The following is a 17,878-nucleotide window of genomic DNA, read 5'->3' as shown; positions in this document are numbered from 1 at the left end:
CCACAGGGGTTGTATGGTAAGAGGAGAATATTTATTACCATATTTTTGCTCCTGGGCTGCACAAGCTCTGTCATGTTGATATGATACCAACATTTTAATTAGAAAATTCCAGAATGGAGGCTTTCAGCAGTGATATGCTGTGGTATTATCCTTTTATTAATATAAAAAAATTGCATTTACAATTACCTACCCATGATGTGAAATCCAGTGAAATTGCATTGGATGAATATAGACCTGCCTGCCTATGATGTGTTATTAATAGTTAGTGTTAAAAATTATTTTGAAAGGAAAGCCACAATATTCCAGTTTTTCACAATATACTTGGAATAAACCATTAAGTCAGAAAGACTGTCTCATTGTCTCTGATCTCCTTTATATTGCACTGCCTAAAATTTGTTTAAAACATAATTGCTTCATATGGTAAGTATTTTTGAAGCTAAGCTTACATCTGTAAATCATCTTTAAAGTTCTTAAGCATTTTTCTCATGAGAATGTCATGATGGCTGTTTTGTATGCCATGATGGTCGGTAGCAATTTAGCTTTCTTCCTCTAAAAAGACATTTCAGGACCTCATTTTGCATATACTTGTGAAATGAATGGATGTGAAAGTCAATGTGATTGCTTGTGTGTAAACATATCTCAGAGGTAAAATAGTCACCACTGGATTTTCTTTGTCCGTAAAACAAGAAGTCTCACATTTGACAGGCTGCTTACTTGCATCTGATAACTGGCGGTTTCTTCTCCCCGCTCAGTCATGTCCCGAAGCCTTTATTATGCTGCTATTGTCTTGCAGGTCAGAGGCTACAGAACAAATTATTGTGATAAATGTCAATAGTTAATTTAACTCCCATTAAAATTTTCTGTGTCGTAAACCTTAAATTAAAGACTAATGACATCTCTTTTATTATTCTCCATGGCAGTAAAAAACACTATTACATCTGGCTTCGTCTCGCAGGGAAAGGATGAAGTGATTTGAAAAACTGTTGCAAAAATACAGGGGCAGGGGAGCGGTGGCCTACTGCTTTTCATGATTACCTGACGCTCTCGGTAAGAAGGCGGCCGATCCGCTCAGCCGGATCCCGACCCTGCCCGGCGGCCTCGCAGCGCGGCTGGTCTCCCGTGGCACAGGCAGTCGTGCAAGTAGTCAGACGTCTCAGAGCTGCTTGAAATTCCTGAAGGTATCGCTATTAATTGCAGTCAGCTATAGTGAACCACGCGGGAAGTTTTCTCCCCTGTTCCTACATTGAGAAGGAAAAGAGAACTTTCTTTCTTTTTTTTTTTTTTTTTTTAATGACATGCATGAGCAGAATGGGCATCCCATTTTCCAGATAACACAAAACCTCAAATTCATATTGGAGCTACTTCTTAATTCCTAGTGAAATTCTAACTCCATTCACTAAGGCTGGACTGGAATTAATTTTCTAAATCATTTTTAGCCATTGCCTTTATGCAGTACCTGCCTCTGTTTTGAAGAACTGTATTTTCAAGCTCTTTCCTTCTTAAAAGGAAATGTGCTCTAAAAGGGTGATCCCCGAAAACTGTGTAGAATGTGAACTAGAATGCTTGTGTGGAGGGAAGAAATCTATGAAAAAACCCCCAAAACTATGGGAGCTGGAGGAGATGGGCAGGGAACCTATTTTCCCATTGGCACCTCTGATTTTGTGACCTCCCAGTAACTATTGGAAAGTTGGCGTTTCCAACAGAATGGGAGGTGCTTTTCTCAGTTTGATAGGTAACATTTTAAATCTTAATGTTAGGGTCTATCTGGTTTTATTGTTAGTCACTTAGAAAATGTGAGTCTAAGCATGTGAGCAAGGCCTTGTCTAATAATATGCCCTTGTTTTTCACTAACAGTTTCACTCACAGCAGGCACAGTGTAAGAGCCATAAGTCCATGATTCAGACTGAAGTCATGAGGCATGACCGTAGGTCACTTTCCTTGATTAGGAAAGTGCTATATGCTCTGGGAATGCAAGCATATAGCGATGGATATTTGCGTGACTTGCCCTCCCACAAACTTTGTGCAAAGAGGCCGACAGTGCTGTTAGCAACTACAGTCAGATCTTAACGTTCTCGATTACAAGCGTGTAAAAAACAACCAAAACAACCCCAAAAAAGAAAAATCGTGAAAATGAAACGTTCACAAAAGTGCAAAAGGCATTCCCTTTCTTTGCAGGTGACAAACCCTGACCTGACATTAGATGTTACACCAACGAGATTGTGCTACACCTCTCATTATAACATTGAACCTGTACGGTCAAAGCATCTTTTGCAAATTGTGCAGTCCGTAGTGGTGGTCATCTCTCACGCTTATGGATTCAAAGACTGCTTGAAAATGGCTGCTTTATGCAAGTGTTTCTCCATCATCTTTTGATTATGTCATTTTGTTAGTGATGAAGTATCTTGTGATTAAGTTTTTGAGAAGTTATATTCAGTTAGTGTTAACTCTTGACAGATGCAGATATTTTTGTTAGTAATTAACAGTCATTCAAAAGGAAATCTAAAGTTATCTTCAAGATCTCTATTTTTTAATGTGAAAGGATTTTTTAGCTTTTTTTTTTTTGTCATTGAAGGTTTTAGGTTACCTACACTGGCTTAAGGTCTAGCTGGTTATTTTGTATTTTATTTTTCTGCCTATTTTGAGAAATAAATATTAGGCATAGCTGAAATCTTCTTAAGCTTTCTGTGTTCAATGTCACATATCGCTAAGAACTTTGAGGATCGTTTGAATCTTTACTGAGTTTTTTAGAGTATAATAATTAAAACAAGTGGTTGAAAGCTAAGCAATGTTCTGCATTAATCCATCTGTCATACTAGCCTTTAAAGTGAGTTTTATTTGTTACCAGGAAGATAATTTTGGTAGAACTATCACTCTGTACTAATAATCTGTGAAAAGTGTTTACAAAGTTTGATTATCTCCTTGAGGAAATCATAAATATTTGATGTCACTAGGCTTAACTCAGTGTCATGCAATCTTGATTTTTTTCTTCTCTGTTGAGATAGCTTACTTGATAAAGCACATGAGTTCAGAGGTAAAGGTTGAGCAAAAAGGAAGGAATGCTGTTGTGAATGGTTTTAATGCCACAACTTTACTCTGATGTTACACCATTTTCTCGTTACCACTGCAAGTGCCCTGTGACGATGCAAGGTTTCATTTTTCTATTCTCCAAACCCACACATTCTTTTTTGTTAGACTGCAGCACGTCGTGAAAGGAGGACGAAGCTCTCAGTGGAGTGTTGGAGTAAATTTGTTTTGTGAACCTGAAAGGTCTGAAAGAGAGGTGCTTTATTTGGCTCCCACCGATGTGTCTCTATTGAGTTGCCAGCAGGTCTTTAGTCAGTGTTTTTCCATGGCTTTTTCCACCTTCAGTCTGTTCAGAGGTTCAGGGTCACCAGACTGCTCCACTGGTGTAATTGATTTGTTGTAGAGTCCAGGAAGAGTTGAAGAAAATATGAGCAAAAATCCATTCAAGAAAAATAATTACGGGATTTGGAGGGGACAGGTAGGGGACCTTGCTTCCTGTATGTGTGCATCCCATCGGCACCTCTGCTTTCTGCATTTTCCCCGCTATAAAGGGAGAGCCTCATCAGCTGAGGCTCTTTAACTTTTCAAAAGTTTGACTTCTCAAGCATATTATCTGTGTAGCCCCTGTGTCAGATAGGAGAACTGATCTCAAACTGGTAACCTGGTGGTGGTTTGGATTTTTTTTTTTTTATTGGCATACAGGAAGAATTCTTACAAGGTGGAAAAAATATCAGTGGATTCAATAGTATTTTTTTTCTGTTTGTTTTCAAATACAGCATTATAGTGGTATTAAATTTTCAGGATGCTTTGAATGTTTGATCTGAAAATGAGAAAACCTCATAGGCTTTGGAATGAAAGTAATGGATACTGGAAGGGGATGAAAAAATAAATACTACAGAAATTTTGTAAAATATTTTAATATCGTGGATGAAATATTTTTGAGAATAATAAATAGGACTAGGGTTCTCCTGGGGTTTGAGCCTTCCATTTCTAATGTATCAATTCTTTCTTCTTTTGAAATCTACAGGGAAAGTGCTAAGGTAGCCACCTTACTCCACAATCTATTATTTGAAAATAGGCAATTAGGAGAGCAAATAATTTAATATTAGTTGACAGGTCATTAGCCTGTAATACAAAAAGTAAGAAAAGGCAGGAGCCTAAGGAAGCAGTAGCTATATTTGGAGTTGAGGAAGAGAGAAGATCTTAATAGCGAAGCAAGGTAATAGCTAGCGAATAGGCACAAGGAAGCAGAAAATTGCTGGTACACAAAAAAACTTGGACTGTGTCTCGCCGCTGAAGCTGAGTCAGCTTGAATCTGAACACTAATTGGCACTCGTAGGCTGCTCTCTGTACTTCTCCTTCATGACCTGGTCCTGTCTCAGGTGATGGTATGTGCTGAGTACCTGAGTGAATGACAGCTGCGATGGGCAAATTTGGGCCTCATTTCCCAGAGGGCTGGGTCTTCATTAGGAAAAACGTTTTTTGAATGACTGAAAACAGAGTCAAGTCCTGGTGAAGACAAAATAGCTGGAAGATTTAATGTGCGAAGATTAGATTTATACGTCTTCCCATTTCAGGAGGGAGGAAACGGGAGGATGTGTTGCAGTGAGGAGGGGGTACAGCCTGGAGCATGAGAGTGAAATGGGGATTTCATGAGATTGAAATAGGAAGCTGGACAGTCCCATAAGTAGCCTGTTAAATTAGAGATTTTCTTTTAAAGAGTGGTTTATGGCCATCCCAAACCTACAGTCAAACTTCTTGGCTTTCTAGATCACATAATTCATAGTATGGGAACAAACCTTATTACAGACCTTTCATAGTGAAGAAGAAGAGGTATAGGAAATACCTACCCTATATGTCAAACTGCTGCCAGACCTGTGCGTGGTGATACACATACCACCTGTGTGAGAACCATTCCAGTAGATAACAGCAGTAGCAGCAACAGGAGATGAATGCCCTAAGACATTTTTAGAAAGGATATATGTTTTTCTTTCAGAAGTTTATAATGAGATCACAGCAAAGACTGGGCTGGAACTAATAACTACTCTTTCACTCTAGGCAAATCATTAAAATGCATTCTGTTGTTAATTTTGGGGGGTTTAATTTTATGTATGACAAGTCTCCAACTGAACAGTCACTACCTGAAATGCAGTTTCCTAAATACCACATTGTTATTCTGGAAGGCTTTTAATTATAACTAACTATAGTTAAAACAATCATTTTTCAAAGTATTTTTCTTTTCTTTCAATTTTAAGGAAAATGCAAAAAACCTTTTAAATTAAATTAAAATAGAAGAAAAGTTTGTTCTTCCCTTTTTGGTGTTCATTCAGAATGCTCATCTTTTGTTAAATTTTCTTCTCTTCTCTCCCAGTATTAAAGGTTGTCTTTAATTACTCTCCATTTCTTCATGGCAAATTATTAGGAAGTAGAATCTGTACTGGTGATTAAAACACTACAGTGTGAAGTTTTCTGTGTTCTCTCAGAAATCTGGATTCTCAATAGCTTAGAATAATATGCAGTTCTTGAATATTATCTAATTATATGTGGGTTGTTTTTTGTGTGGTGTGTTTTTTTTTTTTTTAAACAAATCCCTAGGAGAATAGAATCACTGCTCTCTTTCTTTATAGTTTAAAGTCCCCATCCTGCAAAGACATTTGCATAACAGTTTAGTAGCTACTCAAAATTTATGAACTGTATACCCTTCTGAGTTTGAAGTGCATTTTTAGAGAGGCCATTTAAGCTATCTTCTAGATTGCTGGTTGGATATCTAGTTCTGTGAGATTATTCTACAGACACAGTTTAGTATAGATTTCATTAAAAATGATACATATAACACATATCCTTCATTTAAAATAAGGACAGGGAATTTCAATGACATGTTTGGACTGACTTTGCATTGAAAAATGCAGATAAATAATAAATTTACATTTATGGAGGAAAGACATCTTAGCTGGAGAACAGGTAAAACAAACTTGATTAGTAATGGAGCCTGTCCCTCCAAATTCTGACTATAGCGTAAATATAATTACGGCATTTGTGGGAAAAAAAAGGGAGTGATCTTTTGAGTCAAATGGTAGTTGACAAAGCTAGGAGCTCTCAGCAAGACTATTCCCTCTGGTTATTCTGATTTTTTGTTTTGTTTTATATCCTCCGTGTGTACATTTATGGTTGCATCAGAGAAGTCCCAGATTCCAGCAACACCTTCTGGCAAGGTTCTCCTTCAGCTGCTTATCCGTCCCTCCTCTCGGTGGGCTGAGGTCCCTGCTTATGGAGTGCATACAGGTGCCCTCAGGAAACTGCTTGTGCTGGGATTCGTCTCACCTGACTTCAGATGTCTCTGGGGTCGATGCCTGAATCGGAGGCAGTCACCCTACACTCCCTGGGTAGTCAAAGGAGTGAAACGTGTATTTTTAGTACGCGATTCCCCTGATCCATTTTCAGTTCCTTCTGACCTGTAGCCTGTTTATTTCCATTGACTCTAACAGAAGTCCAGGAGGGTATGGGACACCAAATGTAGGTATATCCCCCTTGTCAGAGGAATGATGCATTTCTGTATAGTAATGGACATTTTTAATGGGTGGTCATCTAAATAGATAGGTAAACAAATAGTTTCCCCTACAATTGAATTTGAAATCGAAGTTTTCAAACACAACTACCTTGGCTTGTGCTGTTTCTCGATGAAGTGCTGCTTCTGTGCACATGTACAAACTCTTTAACGCATAGCAAATGGCTTAGGCCCAAATGAAATCCTACAAGTTCATTCTACAACTTTATTTTCTATGTGTTTGTGTGGGCCAGATTTTCCAGATTATTTTGGGTTTGCTCAGCTGCAAAGTACAGGTTCAGAGAAGTTTTGAAGTCCAGGGTACCCTACAGATATCAACCGTAACCACAAAACAGGGGACTGAGTTAGGATTTACAGATGACTGAAATTTTCTAGTGTGTGGAGATGCTCTGTACTTTTAATTTCAATTAAGGATAATCAAAACTTCCTTGCCTGTTAATTTGTGAGCTATAGAATTATCTTCTTTTTTTTTTTTTTTTTAAAAAAAAAAAAAGTGAATCAGACAGCTCTGCTGAAATATTGTCTCAGTGCTGGAACTTCCTGAGCTAGTCTAAATGGAAAACATTAATCAGTATTTTTGTATTTATAAAACTGATATTTCAGGCTGCAGAGGTTTAGCCTTTGTGCCTAGAGTGAGCCCAATAGTTTATGCTTGAACTAGAGGCACCTGGTTTGTGGTGGTTCTGGTTTGTTTCTGGTTTGTGGCTGGTTCCGACTGGCTTATGCCAGACTCTTTTAAAGATGCAATTCTCTACAGTTCTCCACTTTTTTTCTGTCTTACATAAAAATCAATTTCTGATGTTTTAATTGTATCATGGATTCATATAAAAACTTTACAAAACTATAAGCTAATTTAATGCTTATTGTAAATGTCATTCATAATGATACTCGTGTGTCAAAATTAGCCTCACCGCTGGTTTCTCTCCACCACGTCGGAGAAGTATATGAGCTGTTGACGAGTGCCAACATTTCATCAGAGACCTTTGCAGTTTTCTGGAAGCCCTGACTTCTGGAGTAGAGACCCTCATTTTTTTAGCAGAAGAAGAGGAGAGTGTGTTTTAGATCTCTTGGCTCAGCTGTTCTGCAGGGAAAAGCCTGAAAATACGAGCTTAATTCCTCCTCAGTGTCCAGACACCACAAGACAAAGGGATCCATCATGACACAGATATTTTTAAAAGGCATTTGAGGAAGGGGGATTGTTTCAGCAGAGGTAAAGGCTGTCTAATGAATTTATAATGCCAGGAATTGGCAAGACCGTCTGTGTTCTGGAACTGAATTCAACCTGTGCAACTGGAGGCACAGAAATGACTTCTCCCTTTTATCTTGTGTGTGACAGCTAACAATTTAATCTGCTCTGTTTGTTGTGCAGGTCAGATGCTCTTCCTGGTTAGTGGATTACAGGAACAAAAAGCACCTGTGCTTGTGAAACAATTACTCTGATCCTCCGATTGTTCGTGTGTTATAAAGCAAGATAATCTTTCAATATTAAACAGTTGCATTTAGATTTTTAATAATTTGACGCTCAGCGGTGTGCTGGCTGTTCTGATTACCCAGTTATGGGCCCATGCTTCATTTGGAGGTCATCTTAACAAAAGGAGGTGTGATAGAACAATAATTTGGTGTGCCTCTTTGATCAACCGCTTATGCAAAGTTACTTTACTTCCCCTTCAAAGAAAATTCTTGCTGAAGTACGAGATGTGAGGTTTGCAGGAGTCTTGGCTGAGGCTGTTCCTGGCCTGCCCTCCTCCTTCCCGAGCAGCCTAAGGGCTGCTGCCATGTTAACCAAACCCTTCCCCAGTTACCCCCACTACTCCCTGATCCCCAGCACGGAACAGCTGCTCACGTTGTCTTGCACAGATGTGTACTCGTGAAGAAGCACAGGCTTCCTTCGTACCCTATCACACTCTTTGTTTGGGTTAGGCACTTTAAAGGTAGGTGCTTCAGTATTCATTCACTGGCTCGTCCTCTCTGCATGTCTTTTTCTTGCTTTTTTAAGGATATCGGCTTGTATGAAAAGAGGAAATGGACAACTGGCCCCGTTAGAATTGTTGCACAAATTGGCACCGTATCATTTCCTCGTTTATGGTCAGATAAACTTTGTTTTCTGTCAGCGTGAATAAAATCTGACAGTGTAACAGAGTGCTCGAGACATGAATAGTGTGCTTTAACACTAGCTTGACTTCACTGGTTCATTAAATAAAGGATGAAAAGAGCGTGCCAGTCCAAAATCAGATTGTCATGTTTGCAGTGACTTGGATGCTCTGCTGCCTCTGTCTCTCTGTGAGCTTTTCAGAGAGTCTTTAAGTCACAGGAAAACCACTTTTACTTGCCCACACCTTGGCTTCCCCATTGCTTTGGATTTCTAACCCCAAGGTAGTTGGAGCTCATACACTCAAAGTCTAGCAAAACTTACTGCACCCTCGTTTGTTCTCATTAGTATGTCTCTGATATGGAGATTAGAAAGAGGCTCAACTTTATGCAAAACTATTCCTTCTCATTAAAGGGTGGTGGGTTAGTGGTGTCTAGCTCCTTGGCTGGAACCACCTCTTTCTCTGTCTTTTCTCCTCAGATATTGCACTGTCAGAAGAGGGAGTGCAGCAGGAACGTCACTGGTTGAGAACACTTTGTCCAGATCATTTTGATTTTGTGGCTTAACATACAGTGGTCTTAGGGTTACGTATAAAACTAATGAGGCATATAGACTGTTAAAGGTTCCAAAGGTCTCAGGACGTGGCTTAATTGTTCTAGAAATGAGTCAGTTGGGACATGGGTGTAAATCTGTCTTCTCGTCGGTCTCTGTAGTATAGTCCTTGTGCTTCTGAGGAAAATGTTTGACATTTCACAGAAGAAAGAAGAAATACAAAATGTGTATCGACTGGGGGATGTTGCAGATAAAGCAGCAACACGATATACTGATTTGTGCATGTTGTCATATTCATGTTAATTTGTTATCATTTTTGAAGTAGTAATATCCTTAAAATAAGTATAGTTGTTTCTAATTGGTTTATTTTTAAAAAGCTGCGTTCAGTTCCTCTCTTCAGCTTTCATGCTTACACCTCAGACACATTGCAGTGAAGAAACTTGGTTTGTTCTTCCAGACATCATCAATTATAGCTAGGATAGGCTTCTGACCTAATACAGCATATATGCTAGTTCTTGATGAAATAGGTAACACTTAGCTATTTTTAGCAAGCCCCACTCAAAGTCCCATTAAGTCTTTATTTCAGTAGCCTGCAATGAGGATCGGCTGAAATCACAAGACTGGGATCAGAATTAAGAGTATTAGGAAATGGAAACTTTTGTTATCTCCCTCACTCGTACGGAGCTCACGAGGGAAGGATACCATGCTGAAGCTGCTTTTCCTACCTACTTCACCAAAAGCAGTTCTGAAATAATTTTTGTTGTGTCGTACTTAAAGACAGTGATTGAAAGCCTCTTTGCAAGTATATTTTGTTAAGCAGGCAAAAGACAACGCAAGGACACTCTGAAACTGCTTTCCATTTTGCCTTTGGTAGGAGATGGGGTTGTTTAGCAATAAAGATTACTAAACAGGGAGCTTACCTACACACTGTCTCTATCTTCTCACTGCGATTACATATTCTCACACACGTACCTTCTTGTCCAGAAGAACTGTCTGCATGCAAATAAACTGCAAAAACATTTCCAAAGCTCTTTTAGGAAAGGAAAACCATGTTCACATTTTATCTTGTAATTCCTTCTTATCAATCACTGGCTTGCATCTCATGTTTATCATTCATATGAGGGGTTGTAAGGTGGGCCATCTTTCCTTTTTTTATGCAGGACAGATTCATTTTCTGGTCATGGATTATAGATGTGAAGGGCTTTTGTTTATAAACCCGTTATGTAAACTCTTCGCCCTGCTTGTAGTTTATAAAGCGCAGACAGCATGATTCTCTTCCCACTTACATAAGCCTTAGACTGCTGTAACTCATGGGAATTCACTTAAGTTATTCCTGGTTTACAGTACTGCAAGAGAAGAGTCAGAGAATACTTAGCTTCAAGAAAATGGAACAGGTTTGCAGTTCACTAATACCTGGCATTATGCGTTTGTGGAACCTTAAAATTACCTGTGTCTTGTAGGAAGGCATTTTCTTTGTCAGAACGCTGCTAATGGAATTTGTTTTGGAAATCAGGAATCTACATCATTCAAATGGTAAGCTTCCAAGTCTCTGCCACCTTGGATTTGAAGTGCAATAATGTCTGGAGAAGAGTACATTTATTTTTTCAGCTGGTACTGCTTGCTTTTGGAGCTTTTGGATTTCCACTACCAGGGTTTGCACCCCGGTGTTCATAGAAAGGAAACCCAGACGTGCAGGCTATATCTAAATTAGATGCAAAGTTGCTATGTGCCAATATTGCTTATGAGAATGCTGCTGTGAAATTTTATGTGTTTTGTACAGGAATCAGTTCTTCATAGGTCTGGAAATGGTGGGATACGGAGTCTTTCCTCAGCTACGTCTGAAGCTGACTTGGTTAGTGGACATTAGCTTCCTTCAGAAATCCTTCATGAATTTTTTTGGTAATATCAGTATCTATCTGTTCGACCAAAGGTTGAATTAGTGTGTAAACTGGAGAAACTGTTAGGGATGACTGCATGGGATGGGTGGCATCATCTGGCTGACCCGCCACTGCTTGTGCTGTCATTGCCATGGGCAGGGAATGCTCTACTCCGGATCTGCCTGAACGGCACCATTGGCATGCTCCCCTTCCTTTTCTCTTTTCCTTTTTCTTGAGTTATCTGTTTTGACTGAGCAAGTCAGGGGACCTAGCAAGATCATCAAAGAACTGACTTATGTTAATAATAAAGTGAGAACATTAGTAGATCCGTATTTTCTACCTCTGAAGGAAATACATAGGGAGCGTAAGTTACTGAACGCTTGGAAGGACGTTTAGCTAACAACGTTGCATCCTTTTCAGAAAATCGCTTCTCTGACTAGTGTCTAGTCATTTCTTGCATGACCCCTGTATCCTACTGGTCATCTTGGTATGTTTTTCCTACATTAGTTGTCCACACAGTGCTCTTCTGTTGCATTATTAATGGTAACCTTTTCCCTGCGTGCTGTCTTGTTAGTCAGCCATTGTTTTGACCTCCTGGCCTGAGTTATCCAGGAGGAAAATGTCAGTGGACAAACTTGTAGCTTGTTTGGTGCCCCTTCAAGAATGCTGTTGTTCTTTTGTGAGTTTTTTTTTTTCTACCTGTGGTAATTTATAGCAACTGCCACCCTTGAAAGTGCAGAGCACAAAGGTGAACCTATAATTATGGCCAAAGGCAGATCCCTGAAAATGGTGAGCTTTGCCTTAGTGCTGTGGTTTGCATCAGAATTTCAAATGAGGCAAGTCTGTGATCTAGGAGAAACAAAACAGCAGCAGGAGCCCATAACCAACCAACCAACCAACACAACCCCTTGCTTGACCCAACACGTGATCAGAGAAATGCAAACACAAAACCTTTCTCTGGAGAAATGTTTGTGGGTGGTAGCTAGCATTTGTCTTGTGCCATGGTATCTAAGCACAACTGGATGATTAAGGTTTGCTTTTTTTCCAAAGGAAGTGTGTAATGATTGCCTGATGTTCACCAGTGTTTCTTGCAAGGTAGCTGTCAACCTCCTGGGAATTCCATATCAGAATAATAATTGCAGAATTCATCCTAGCTCTGCTGGACGATGTTACTTTCCTAATGCTTCCCCTGAGCTTTGTTTGAAGTCTTTTGTGCATCTTTCTTAGATGGAGAAACGGAAGGAAATACTTGTTTTGCTCTTCTAGCAATCCCTAGAGAGGAGAAAGGTTATGAATATTAAATTTTCTATCTGGACATATTTTCACCTATTAGCTGTGTTGCCATTTTCCAATAAACATTTCGCTATAATGAATGTTATTGAAGGCTCTGGCATATGATCACTAGAATTGGCAATAAATATTTGGAGCTTAATGTTGAGACGGTCTAACAGAAGAGAACATTTCTTTTTGACTCCAGTAACTTTGGATCGTGCCGTAAGTGTGCTCTCAGACTTTCGATTTCTGCTCATCTTTCCAATGAAATCTGATGATCTTAGTGTAGCTGAGATGCTGAGAGTGTTTGAAGAGTGAGAATAAAAGGAGGAACTGAGTTATTTGACAGTAGATCTGATAAAGAAGGAAAAGAATAATGTTGTAGGAAAGAAGATGCAATCTTAAATATTTACCGCTCTGTTGTCGATGTCTCTGGACTGATTTAATATGGCATTACAAAAAAAATAAAAAAAGTAAATTGTGCCAGACACACTTTCATTTTATATGAAAAAATAAATTTAGCTGCAATCCAGTAAATGTTTAGGAAAGTAACAGATATTGTCTTGTATAAAGAACCCAAGATCAATATCACTAACTTTTTAAAAGGACCTAAAGTTGTGCTTTTATTGTCTGTTATAAATAATATTGCCCTTAGTATTGTGTCCTCAGGCAAACAGATCGGGAAATCTTTAAGGAGCAGCATTTGAGTTCAACGCGCTCAGGTTTTTGCTGCCCGTGTCTAAGTTCCACATACTTCCGTATCCTTATTATGTTTGTGGTTTTTTCCCCTAAAGAAGCTTACCCCCTTTTTTTGGGATGGCTGTCTTTTCTAGGGTTACTTTGTTGGCCCTGGTTTAGATAGATATAGCTAAAGAATAAAATATTGCCTTCAAAATATTCCTTTTAGAGCTAAGTAGGGATACAGTCCCTGGGATACCTACAAAACTAATTTTTCAGTTGTTTTGGTGGAAGAACAAAGTGTAAAGTAAGTCTTGTAATTTTATGTATAAAAGATACTATTTTGTGAGTGGAGTTATGAGGAAACCAGGCCTTTTGCTGCTAAGCACACAGCTGTTGAAATGAATAGGGAGGTTGTAGTTTCTGTACTGCTCATGTACAATTTGGAAGCACTTTTGTGTATCAGCACACTCTGTAGCTTAGTACAGGGTTTGTACTGAGGCAGAAGTGGGTCCTGAGTGGTTTTCTGGCCACCACGACCAGTGTTTTTCTTCTGGCCAGTGAGTGGTGAAGAGCCCGCAGCTCTTGCCACCTCCTCGGACCTGGAATCAGAAATTCTGGCCAAATGGTACCAGCCTGCCTGCATACACGCGCAGGCAGTTTTCAGGCAGGACAGAAATGAAGAAGTTGTTGTTTGTTCCCACATAAACCCTGTTTCAGGCGTTGAAATATTTCACCAGGCAATGGTTAGCCTAACCCAGGGCGGTGTCCCAAGAGCTACCAATGTCAAAGGGCTCAGAGAAAAAGTTGCGAAAACCACCCTTGGATATCTTTTTCCGGAGATGAAGCACAGCTTCTCATTAGCTGTTTTCTATATGTTATTGTCTGTTGGGTATATTTTCACATTGATGTAAGGATCTATTTGGGATTTATATGGACACTCTTAGATCAACATCCCCAAACTTTTGTGTTTTTAGTTTTTTCAGTGGCTTCTAAAAGGAGCTAGTTAGAAACATAGCTCCAAGGGTAGGGTTTAGAGAGGAAAGGCTCTGAATGAAGGGTCCATGCTGAAGGAGGAGATGGTGGTCAATATAGGCAGAGCGAAGGAGTATGATGTTTTTCCCTGACTTCTGTTTCCATGTTCGTCCAAGGCATATTACCATGCAAAATTTGCCCAAGATCTCACACGTCTAAAGAAGACCTCAAGTGTACGTATACGCAAATGCAAATTGAAAAAAAAGCCCCTACTGAAGTAGTTATTTTAAATAGCCTAATAAAAATTTAAATAATCTGTGAAGTTATAGTAGAAATATTATACAAAAATACGCATCTCTAGACGATGCTTATTGGGCCTCAACTGATGTGTGGATACAGATCAGTAAGCATTAAATTTGTTATTTCTGGTTAGTCTTAGAAACCCACTGAAACACCAGATTATAGCATAAGAGGACATATGTTTAGGTTGAGTTTGTGCTTAAAGCAAGGGCTCAGCATCTGTGTAGAGCTTAAATCTCTCTGCCCCTGTGAATTCTTCCCTAAATCGCTGTCCTTTTCGAAGCCTGGAGCAGATTTGCCAACGAGGCCCAAGTCGGTCCTTGGGCAGAGAGAGCTGAACCCCCTCTGCCGGGGCTTGCTTCCAGGAGGGACCTCCGCCATCCTGGTCCTCGGGCACGGCTGGCCGCTCAGCGGGGCCGGCAGCTTTGTCAGGAACGCAGCAGTGAATTAGCATCAAACGGCTAAATCTGTTCCACCCTGCCGGCGGTAAACCAACTTTGATGTCAGGTTACCTTAAAACGCTGGGCTGAAAAGTGGGGTGAGTTAGGAGTTGATTCATGAGCGGATCAGACATCCCTGCCTTGGGGGCAGCGACATCTGTTAGGCAGGTGGGGAGGAAGGCAGGGAGTGGTAGCAGCTTCAGCTGTCCAATTTTCATCTGCTGCTGCATGTCTATCGGAGCCCTGCGGTCACGGGTTGCCCTTGATTAAAATGTCCTTCCCAGGCTGAGAGTTGCTGCTCATTGTTCTCTGTGGGATTGAGGTTTACAGGATCAAAAGTTCTGGCTTTGCTCGACATATGGCCACAGGCCTATTGCAGAAGCGGACTCTTCCTACCAGATGAGCCCGAGCTGCGCGATGCTTTCTCCAGCCCTCAGCATGGGGAGAGGGAGGACTGCGGTTTGAAACTCCAACAGCTGCCTTTTCCTCCTGCTTTTTCAGTTTTTCTGACATCTTCTCCACCTTACTGGATCTGTCAATACCCGCACTTAATTTTACAAAGCTCAGTCATTTTCTCTGCTTATGTTGCACTATGGTTTTCTAACATGTTTCAGGAAACCTTTCCCTGTTCAGACCCCGTGCTCATGCAGCTGCAGGCAGCAGTTAGCTGTCCAAATACCACAGGGTTAGCCTGGCCAACGGCTTACTCTCTGTTAGAGTATCCCAGTTGTTCTCAATCTAAGGACCACCTATCATGGACAAAAATCCATGGTCAGTCCTGGACATTGTAGACAAAGTGGTTAACTTTAAACATTTGGGTGTAATTTGAATTTTTTTTCTGCTTTGTTTGGTGGCTTGCTTTTATCTGTAGGAGTCTCTCTGTGGTTTTATTAAAAATGATAACTGTCATTTATGAACAATTTCCTGACGTCTTGCAGACCACAGGCTGAGGGATGCTGATCATCTGAAAAGTCTTGCCAGCCTCTGAGAAATTTCAGTCACAGACAAAGTCTTTATTAGTAAAGCAGAAGTTACTGAAAGTTGTCAGTTATGCTTGTGTTTTCTTGACCAACCTCCCAAACTCAAGTAAGATGGAAGGAGTTGATTTGCCTGATGAAATTTATCTGGTGGCATACTGCGGGACTTTACCTAGGCTACACCTAGACTGGGGTCAACTATAGAGTATCCAGGTGTCCTCTGCATAGAAGCTAGATTTCAGGAGTAAAAGATCACTTGGGACACATGTAGATGCAGAACTGGAAGAGGGTACGCACTCCTGCCTTGAAGAGGAGTGCATGCCAAGTCTGGTAATACAGATGTAGATCAAACTTCTTCTGTTTCTGCTTATGATAATGAAAATAGCATTGCTAAATAGTACTGCCTTTCTTCCCGGCATAAAATCTGTTAAAAAGAAAAGACAGACATTTGTTCTTGTCTTTTATGCTGAAGAAACTAGTTGCATTGGATGTGGTGCTGAAAGAAGGAACCACAGCGTAGGATGCTCTGGCAGTACTTATTTAGCCGAGACGAATAAAGAGGGAGAACATCAGAAAGCTAGAGGTAAGCGGGACATGCCATTTCATGAGAGGTTTCATCAGAAACAAATGTTTCTCCTTGGTTCTCTTCATTTTTTAAAAAAATTGTTTTCCGGCCATTGCCTCTTATTTATATGTATTAGTTAGTGAGAAATACAGGAGTAGTACTGCTGGTGCTCAGCCCCTGCCAAAGTGTAAAAGCTGGAGTGGAGCCCCTCTCAACTCCCATTCACTCTGAGCACTGGAAAAATGAAAATGCAGATGCCCAGGACAGGCAAAAAAAAAAAAGCATAGTCCCAGTGAAACACATCCTTATACTCTCCAAAACTTTGTTCTGACAAAAGCCCCATGCTTTTCCTATAGCCAGTTCGCATTCTGTTATTTTACAGTTATGAGATTATTATTCTTCAAAGATGCCTTAAAATAGGAAAATATTAGGCCTGATATATCTCTTCACTCATTTCTATCTGCCGACAATGAGCCAAGATTGACTTGGCTCTGTAGAAGTACAGGGCTAGATTCAGATTAGTTATACGTGAAATACACTTGCATGATAGTTAGGAAAAATCCGTTCAAAACCCCCCAAAGAAGTTGCTACTTCTCTGAAATAAAAAGTTCCCCTTCTATGTTTTCATCTGCTTACTTTCTGTTCTTCCTTTTGGGGACCCCCTAAATGAATGAAGGATTATTTGTGTTCAGTTAATTGAAACTATTAACTAGATTATTTCATTATCCCAAGTTTATTGAATCACTCTGCTTTTAGAGTGAGTAAGAAAGATTTGATCAGGTAAATATGTATAGCTCAGGAAAGCATTCGTTTAATGTGGGAGTTGGCATGGGTTTGTGCCAAATTTTATTTTAGATTTTTTTTTTTTTTTTTTAAAGTACAAAAGGCAAGATATGAATAAAGGTCATCAGATATTTAATCTGCTTCCATCTCTCTGAAGTGAGCGCTAGTGTTGCATTAGTCAGGTACGCTGTTGAGTCTGTTCTTACTCCTTCCATTGCTTTCCTTATTCCTTTCCTTCCGACGAGGGCCTTTCTCTCTTGCTCTGCCTCAGTTTAATGGATGAAGATAACTAGAACAGACGGTGTCTCCCATGGGCTTCCAAACGGTTTAGCATGGAAGGGGCACCACAGCCACGGACAGACTTGCGCTAGACCCCTCCAGACTCCCCCGAACCTCTTTTCCATGTAGCTCTCGCTATGCAGCGCATCCCAGCGTGTCTAATTGCACTGTAATGAAGGATTAAAATCCACAGCTATGACCTGCCTTGGAAGGAGAGCGGGGAAGAGGGAAGGTGTTGCCAGTCCCAAGTCCCGAAGTGCCCGGCATTTCTCGTTTCCTCCTAGCCAGTCTTCCCCGACTCCTGTGTTCCTATGTTCAGCTTTATATTTTTTCAGCTTCCACTGTAAGAACTGCTACTGAGGGGATATAAGTGAAGGTGTCAACCAAATGTTTTCATTATCACCTTTGAAGCTTTGCTACTTCTTACACTCCATCTTTTTTCTCATTCAGATCTGTTACTCTGAGCGCGTGCCTCAGGGAAGCGTTAAAACACCGTATTGAC

Source organism: Fulmarus glacialis, unplaced genomic scaffold (assembly GCF_000690835.1).
Source record: "Fulmarus glacialis isolate BGI_N327 unplaced genomic scaffold, ASM69083v1 scaffold2368, whole genome shotgun sequence".
NCBI classification, from domain to species: domain Eukaryota; kingdom Metazoa; phylum Chordata; class Aves; order Procellariiformes; family Procellariidae; genus Fulmarus; species Fulmarus glacialis.
This window is presented reverse-complemented; position numbering follows the sequence as displayed.